Below are 9,047 nucleotides of genomic sequence, written 5' to 3' on the forward strand. Positions count from 1 at the left end.
TTTGATCCCTAGCAACGACAACAACATTTAAAAAAAACCCACCTCCATATTTTGGCTCTGTTTTTAACCCCTGTGTCATTAAGCAATAAGAAACCCTTCACCAGACTATACACTCACTCTCTTAAATTAGAAAGAGTGACAGCCCTTTTGGCTCAGTTCTAAATGTATACAAATTCGTCATGATCTTGCAATTCAAAAAAAAAAATCCTTCCTGGGGGTTGATATCACTTGATCTTAATTCTCAGTGCCTCAGCCAACTTCATTAGTGTGTATATATTCCACATTGTCATTTTGGTGTTTTTTAATCCAGACTCAAACAATGTGCCAACTTCACTGTTTTACTCAGTCTCTAGTATCCATTTGCATGGCTCCATCAATACCTAGACAACTGTTGCCATCTTCATTTCATCTGTTTATTTTAGACATTTAACTGACACTCAGAATGTCTTGAAGAAAAGGAACACAGACCTTGGAAAAGACATCTGACAGACACTGAATGTTTGAAAATTGCTTGGATAGTGTGGGAAATCATAATTTATAAAAGGGTGTTTTGAAATACCAGGAAGGATAGCAAACTATAAGATAAATTCTGTTCTTTAAAGGAAAGACATGTATCAGCAGCATCAGAAACTTCCTCCTTCCCAAAAGAACTGAAAACTCCATGATTTTGTAAATTGATAGAACTCTACAGATGAAAAAGAGACCTCAAAAGGTCATTTACTCCATTCCACTGTCTCTGGTTTATACAACACCTAAGTTATTCCAGATTAATCAGATTTCCAGAAAACAAAATTTCACAACTTCCTTCACTAATACATTCGTCTGGCTAATCATTTGAAATACTCTCTTTGGAGATGGAATCACTAATTCCTTCTATATTCCTGAAAACTTCTGCATTAACTCTCAATCTTCTCTAGAACAATTAGGATGATGGGAAAGCCTGTAAGACCCAAAGACATTAATTTTCAGGAGGCAGAATGGCATAGGGGAAAGTGTATAAGTCTGGGGTCATAACAGAGACCTGAGGGCTATCTATAGCATGCAGAAAAGACTCCTCCATTCCTAGCTATGACACTAAATAGCTCTGTGACTTTAAGCAAGTAGGCAATTTCTCTGAGACTCAGTTTATTAATCTGTAAAATGAAGTAATTAATTTTAAATTATGTTTAATGTCTCTTCTAGCTCTAAAATTCTATTATTCTACTGGTGAAATTTTAGGCACCTTTGACATGTGAATAGAAAAATATTTTTATGGATTAAGGTAGCCTATGTAGGACCTCTCAAATTACAAAAGATTTTGTGATCAACCTGAGAAAAAATGTATACCCAGGAATCTTAAGACTTCCAAATCCAACTTTCAGCTGCAAAGTAAAATCTTTCACTTTGAAACCCAAGAGATTAAGGAAGAGTCGGACATAAGGGCTCAGTAGTGTGAGTTTTCATCAAAGATTCCACCTAGAGTTCTCTTTTTATTCTTTTTTTTTAATTTTTCAAATACTTTATTAACTTCTGATTTGCATCATTCATGTCTGCCATATTTTGAGTTACAAATTTTATCCCCATTTTTCCCCTACCCACCGCCCCAAAATAGCAGTCCCACAGGATATCCCCTCCTCCAATCTGCTCCCTCCCATATTTTCTCTCATACCCCTTTTGACTTTTCCAGTGAATCTCTATGCCCCAGTGCCTGTATATCTTATTTCCCAATTACATGTAAAATAGTATTAATAATTGTATTTATATATTTTTAAACATTTGATTTTAAAACTTTGTATTCCACATTCATTCCCTTCCTCCCTTGTCACCCACCCTTACTGGGAAGATAAGCAGTTCAGTATAGATTGCACATGTGTGGCTAATGCAAAACATTAACATAGTAGATATATTATAAAAGACTGACTGTGTTTCCCTTCCTCCTATCCCACCCCCCGCTTGTTCTATTCTCTACTTTGATCCCATACCTTTTCAAAAGTGGGTGCTTCCAACTTCCCTCCCCTCCAGACTGCTGTCCCTTCCATCATCCCCCTTCTCATCCCCTTCTCTCCCTACTCTCCTGGAGGGTGAGATACCCTATTTAGTGTATATTTCATTCCCTCCTCAAGCCAAATTCAATGGGAATAAGGTTGACCCATTCCCTTTTGCCTTCCTATTCTTCCCCTCCATTGTAACCATTTTCCTTTGCCTCTTCTACATGAGATAGTTTACCCCATTCTGTCTCTCCCCATCTCCTCTCATTATATTCCTTTCTCACCTCTTAATTTCACCTTTTAAGTATCATCCCTTCCTGTTAAATTGGTCCTGTGCCCTCTATCTACGTATACCTATAAACATATATACACACATTCACATATGTATTCATATGCCCATATACCCTCATATATAGACATATATATATAATATATATATATATTTCTATTCCCTTCAACTACTGAGAAAAGTTTCATCAGTTACAATTATTGTTTTTCCATGTAGGAATGTTAATAGTTCAACTTTGATAAGCTCCTTATGATTTCTTTTCCCTGTTTACCTTCTCATGCTTCTCTTGCTTCTTGTATCTGAATGTCAAATTTTCTATTCAACTCTGGTTTTTTCAGCAAGAATGCTTGAAAGTCCTCTATTCCACTAACTGACCATATTTTCCCCTGAAACATGATACTCAGTTTTGCTTGGTAGGTGATTCTTGGTTTTAATACCAGCTCCTTTGACCTCTGGAATATCATATTCCAAGCCCTTCGATCGCTCAGAGTAGAAGCTACCAGATCCTGGGTTATCCTGATTGTGTTTCCACAATATTCAAATTGTTTCTTCCTGGCTGCTTGTAATATTCTCTCCTTAATCTGGGAATTCCGGAACCTGGCTATAACATTCCTAAGAGTTTTCTTTTTGGGATCTTTTTCAGGAGGTGATTGGTGGATTCTTTCAACCTCTATTTTGCCCTCTGGTACTAAAACATCAGGGCAGTTTTCTTTGAGAACTTCCTGGAGGATGATTTCTAGGTTCTTACTTTGATCATGGCTTTCAGGTAGTCCAATAATTTTTTAATTATCTCTCCTGGATCTATTTTCCAGGTCAGTGGTTTTTCCCACGAGGTATTTCACATTGCCTTATATTCTTTCATTTGTTTGGATCTGTTTAACAGCATCTTGATTTCTCATAAAGTCATTAGCTTCCATTTGCTCCAATCTAACTCTGAAGGAATGATTCTCCTCAGTGAGCTTTTGAGATTTTTCCATCTGGCAAATTCGGCTTTTTAAGGCAATCTTCTCCTCATTGCCTTTTTGAGCCTCTTTTGCCATTTGAGTTAGTCTATTTTTTAAGGTATGATTTTCCTCAGTCAGGCTGTTGACTCTCATTTCATAATTTTTCTTGTAGCATTCTCATTTCTCTTCCCAATTTTTCCTCTACTTCTCTTATCTGCTTCTTAAGGTCCTCTATGGCCTGTAACCAGCTTGTATTTTCCTTTGAAGCTTTTGGTGCAGGAGTTCTGACTTCACTGTCTTCCTCCTGTTCCATTCTTTGCTCATTTTTGTCCCCCAAATAGGAGTCTAATGTTGGAATCTTCTGCCTGCTTTGTTTCCTTTGCATGGTCATGTTGCCCCTCAGTCACTTGACCCCTGGGCTTTTTGCCACGGTAGGACTCTGCCACCAGACAGGGGAGCTTTTGTCCCAAAAGCTGAAGTTTTCTCAGCTGCCAGAGGTATTAGTTCGGTGCCCTCTCTGAGGTCTCCACATGCTCTGGCAAGCTGGACACACACCCCAGGACCTCCACCCTAGACTGCAATCCAGATTCAAGCAGGTTAAAGCAAGAACGATTACCCCTCAGACTGATGCTTGGTCCCCCTACACTCTGCAGGCCAGGAGCTGAAGCTGCCACTTGGAGTTGGCTGGCTATGGGGTCTCAGTGGCTTCTCACTCTGGGGGCAAAAGCCACACACTCCCACTTACTGGGTCCCAAAGTCCAGACTGTACTGACCTCTCACTTTGTCCTTCACATATATGTGTTGATAAATCTGGAAACTGCCACAGCTGGAGTCCCTCCTGCTGGCAGGTGGTCAGACCCACCCTGGGGCTAAAGTTTCGGCGTGGTGCTGGGCTCGGCTCCCAGAGCGCTGCTCTGGCTGATTCCTGCTGGCCTGCTAGGCTGTCCTCAGCAGGAGGTTAGCTTCTCTGTGTCATTTTGTGGGTTCTGCAGCTCCAAAGTTTGTTTAGAGTCCCCTTTTTACATGGATCAGGGAAGGTGGAAGCCAGAGCAGTGGGGAGGTTCTGCTTCTACTCTGCCATCTTGACTCCACCCCCTCCAGTTCTGTCTTTTTATTCTTTTTATTCCTATTTATTCTTTACTTCTACCCCTGGTCCAAACTAAATACACTCATTCTTCCTCTTCCTCCTCCTCCTTCTTTTTGTTCTCCTCCTCCTCCTTCTTCTCCTTCTCCTCTTTCTCCTGCTTCTACACCTTCTCCTTCTTTCTCCTCTCCCTCCTCCTCCACTTCTTCTTCTTCCTACTCTTCTTCCTCCTCCTCTTCCTCTTTTTCTTCCTCTTCCTCTTCTTCCTCCTCCTTCTATTCTCTCTATCTCTATGTATCTTCTCTACTTGTCCTTCTGTCCATTTGTCTCTCAAATCCCTTCACTTCAAACCCACCCCCTTTTCTATTCCTTCTAGTCTTCTCTTTTTTCCTCGTTCTAAGGAGCTAGTTCTCCCCAGTTTTTCACTTCATATCAGCTTATCCTGGGTTCCCACTCTTTTCTGAGCATTTGGGACTTTTAAAAGCCATACTATTTCTTCCCATCAGAGATCATTCTATTCCCCTTCTCAGATTGCCATGTCCCTAGACCCTCTCTTTTAAGCTTTTGTATCTTCTGAAAAATTTTTGAATCAAAATGCAGGACATGTGCATTTGATTACACTTCAGCTTCTCCGGCTCCAGTCGGCCTGGACATACCCCTAAGTCCACAATGTTTCCAAGGGAGAGAAATTTCATTATTCACAGGCCATAAGAACTTGAGGAACACTGCTGAAAAGCAGGCTCTAGGCCTTGGGATGATCTTAGAGTCTGCATTTCTGGGAAGATAATCCTAGATAAAGGGCAGAAGAGGTCAGCAAAGTGAGGGATGTTACAGAGGATGAATGACTCAAGAGGGAATAGCAACAACAGAGAGGAGAGTGGATCAGAAGAGAAAGAACAGGGAGAGGCCAAGAAATGGGCCCTTTGTAGTTACCTCATACTGATTCCCATTGCTGTGGTTGTAGTTGTCTTCATAAAAAGAAAATGAAGAGTTATCATAGGACTATAAATGTAGAGCTAAAAGGGACTTATTTAATAAGTATCTAATATGTGTCAGGGAAAGCTAGTTGGGTCAGTGCGTACTCCTGAATGAGACACCCCATATCTTCGTTCTGGGCATGTTCTTTGGCTGTCCCCAATACCTCAAATGCTCACCCTCCTTGCTCTGACTACTGATCACCCTGGCTTACTTTTTTTTAGGTTGCACATGTACAATCATGTTAAACATATTTCCATATTAGGCATGTTTTATAGTATTTTATCTTTTTTCCAGTTACATGTCATGAAAAATTTTGCATATTTTTACAAGATTTTGAATTCTAAAATTTTCTCCCTCCCTTCCCTCCCCTCTTCTGAAAATGGTAGGCAGTTTGATACAGTTTATATATGTACTACACATAAAAATTATTTCTATATTAGTCACAGTTGTGAAAGAAGAAACAGATTTAAAAACACAAGAAAGAATAAAGTAAGGGAAAAAATATGCTTTCATCTGCATTCAGAGTCCATCATCTCTTTATCAGGATATGAATAGCATTTTCCTTCGTGAGTCCTTTGTACTTCTCTTGGATCATTGTGCAATTGAGAAGAGCTGAGTCATTCATAGTTGATCATCACACAATGTTGCTGATACTGTGTACAATATTTTTCTGGTTCTGATCATTTCACTGAATCAGTTCATACAAGTCTTTCCATGCTTTTCTGAAATCTTCCTGTCCATCATTTCTTATTGCACAATAGTATTCGATTACAGTCATGTACCAGAGCTTGTTCAGCCATTCCCTAATTGATGGGTATCCCCTCAATTTCTAATTCTTTACCACCACAAAACGAACTGCTATATTTTTATACCTCTAGGTCCTTTTCCCTTTTTATGATCTCTTTGGGACACAGAGTTAGAAGTGGTATTGCTGGATCAAAGGGTGTGTGGTTTGGTTGCCCTTTGGACACATAGTCATGTTTTGAAAGAAGAATCAGAACAAAAGGGAAAAACCCTGAAAAAGAAAAAAGCAAAAAAAAAAAGTGAGGATAGATAGTCTGCTTCACTCTGCATTCAGACTCCATTGTTCTTTCTCTAGACATGGGTACATTTTCCATCATGAGTCTTTTGGAATTGCTCTTGCATTGCTGAGAAGAGCTAAGTCTATCATAGTTGATCATTGCACAATGTTGTTGTTAATATGTACAATGTTCTCCTGGTTCTACTCACTTCACTCATCCTAAGTTTGTATAAATCTTTCCAGGTTTTTCTGAAATATGACTGCTCATTATTTCTTATAGCACAATAGTATTCAATTACATTCATACAACACAATTTGTTCAGCCATTCCCCAGTTGATGGACATCCCCTCAATTTCCAATTCTTGGACACCACAAAAAGAGCTGCTATAAATATTTTTATATATGTGTGTCCTTTTCCCTTTTCTTTGATCTCTTTGGGATTACAAACTTAGTAGTAGTATCGCTGGGTCAAAGGTTATGTACAGTTTTATAGCCCTTTGGGCATAGTTCCAAATTGCTCTCCTGAATGGTTGGATCAGTTCATAACGCTACCAACAAGGCATTAGTGTCCCAATTTTCACACATCTTTTCCAACATTTAATACGTCATATTAGTCAATTTAATAGGTATGAGGTGGTACCTCAGAGTTGTTTTAATTTGCATCTCTCTGATCAATAGTGATTTAGTGCATTTTTTCTTTTCCCTTTTTGGGGGGGAGGGGGGGCTGTGAGATACACATTTTATTCAAAAGTTTAAATAGTCTTCAGACAGTACACAGGTTTCCCAACCAAAGTTCTTGTGTAGTTTGCTCAGACAACTGAAATTGAAGGATGTGTGGAAGATGAAGGTGAGTCCTCATGAGTGCTCTTCAGCCAGTTTTTCAGCTTTTGTCATGGCTTCTTCAATGGGTCCAACCATATAGAAGGCCTGCTCAGGGAGATGGTCATACTGACCTGCCAAGATTTGCTGGAATCCCTTAATGGTTTCTTTCAGGGGCACCAACTTCCCCATATGTCCTGTGAATACCTCAGCAACCTGGAATGGCTGTGACAAGAAACGCTGGATTTTCCTGGCCCGAGACACTGTCAACTTATCTTCTTCAGACAACTCATCCATACCAAGGATAGCAATGATGTCCTGAAGGGACTTATAGTCCTGCAGAATCTTTTGCACACCTCAGGCAACATCATAGTGCTCATTGCCAACAATGTTGGGGTCCATGATCTGAGAAGTGGAGTCCAGAGGATCCACTGCAGGGTAAATGCCCAGCTCAGCAATGGCCCGGGACAGCACAGTGGTAGCATCCAAATGGGCAAAGGTGGTGGCAGGAGCTGGGTCAGTCAAGTCATCAGCAGGCACATAGATGGCTTGCACAGAGGTGATGGAACCCTTCTTGGTTATGGTAATTCTTTCCTGCATGGTGCCCATATCAGTGGCCAAAGTGGGCTGGTAACTGACAGTAGAGGGGATTCTGCCTAGTAAAGCAGACACCTCTAAGCCAGCCTGAGTGAATCGGCAGATGTTATCAATGAAAAGCAGTACATCTTGACCCTCTTGGTCTCTGAAGTATTCAGCCACAGTGAGGCCAGTCAAGGCTACCCGAGCCCGAGCACCAGGTGGTTCATTCATCTGGCCATATACCAACGCTACCTTGGAAGTGGCATCCTTCAGATTGATGACACCAGACTCAATCATCTCATGGTACAAGTCATTGCCTTCTCAGGTCCTTTCACCAACTCCAGCAAACACAGAATAACCACCATGGGCCTTGGCAACATTGTTGATTAGTTCCATAATCAATACAGTCTTTCCCACACCAGCACCACCAAACAGACCAATTTTGCCACCCTTGGCATATGGGGCCAAAAGATCCACAACTTTGATGCCAGTAACCAGGATTTCTTGCTCTACACTCATCTCTATGAATTCAGGAACCTCAGCATGAATTGCAGCAAACTTGTTTTGATTGGACCCCTTTCATCGATAGGCTCTCCAATCACATTCATGATTCTTCCTACAGTCTCAGGTCCCACAGGGATTTTGATTGGGGCACCAGAATCTAGGACCTTCTGCCCTCTCACCAAGCCTTCAGTACCATCCATAGCAATTGTCCAGACTGTGCTCTCAACCCAGATGTTGGGCCACCTCCAGAACCAGCCTGGTTTCCCTGTCCTGCACTTTGAGGGCATTGAGGAATGGGAGGGAGCCCCTCATCGAACTGCACGTCCACCACGGCCCCGATGACCGCCACGATGCACCCACTGGCCACCCCGCTCTTGGGGGCGGGGGACGTCAAGGCCGCATAGTCCCGGGCCTGCTGGAGCGTGGCTGGGGCCGCCCGCAACAAGGTCTGGGTCTGGGGCAACGGCGACGAGGCGCCAAGGCCCCGAAGGGCACCCGAGGCCGAGGCTGCGGCAGCGTGGCTCAACAGCCCCAACATGGCAGAGTCCTGGGAGAGACTCTAGAGCATTTTTTCATATGACTATAAATAGCTTTAATTTCTTCTGAAAACTGCCTGTTCATATCCTTTGATCATTTGTCAATTGGGGAATGACTTGTATTCTTGTAAATTTGATTTAGTTCTTTACATATTTGAGAAACATTGGCTATAAAAATTGTTTCCCAGCTTTCTACTTTCCTTCTAATTTGGTTGCATTGGTTTTGTTTGTGCAAAAAACTTTTTGAGTGAATATAATCAAAATTATCTGTTCTACATTTCATAATGTTCTGTATCTCTTGTTTGGTCATAAATTCTTCCCTTTT

The 9,047-nt window shown here is 41.3% G+C and overlaps 1 pseudogene; it reads right to left on the reverse strand.

Annotated features, from left to right (window-relative positions):
- Positions 1-7,011: 7,011 nt before the first annotated feature.
- On the reverse strand, positions 7,012-8,740 carry LOC138175373 (ATP synthase subunit beta, mitochondrial pseudogene; annotated as a pseudogene).
- Between the last annotated feature and the right edge of the window lie 307 nt (positions 8,741-9,047).

This window comes from Petaurus breviceps, unplaced genomic scaffold (genome assembly GCF_028583685.1).
Source record: "Petaurus breviceps papuanus isolate PSGF00001 unplaced genomic scaffold, PetGlider_PUasm1.0 77, whole genome shotgun sequence".
Taxonomy (NCBI): Eukaryota; Metazoa; Chordata; class Mammalia; order Diprotodontia; family Petauridae; genus Petaurus; species Petaurus breviceps.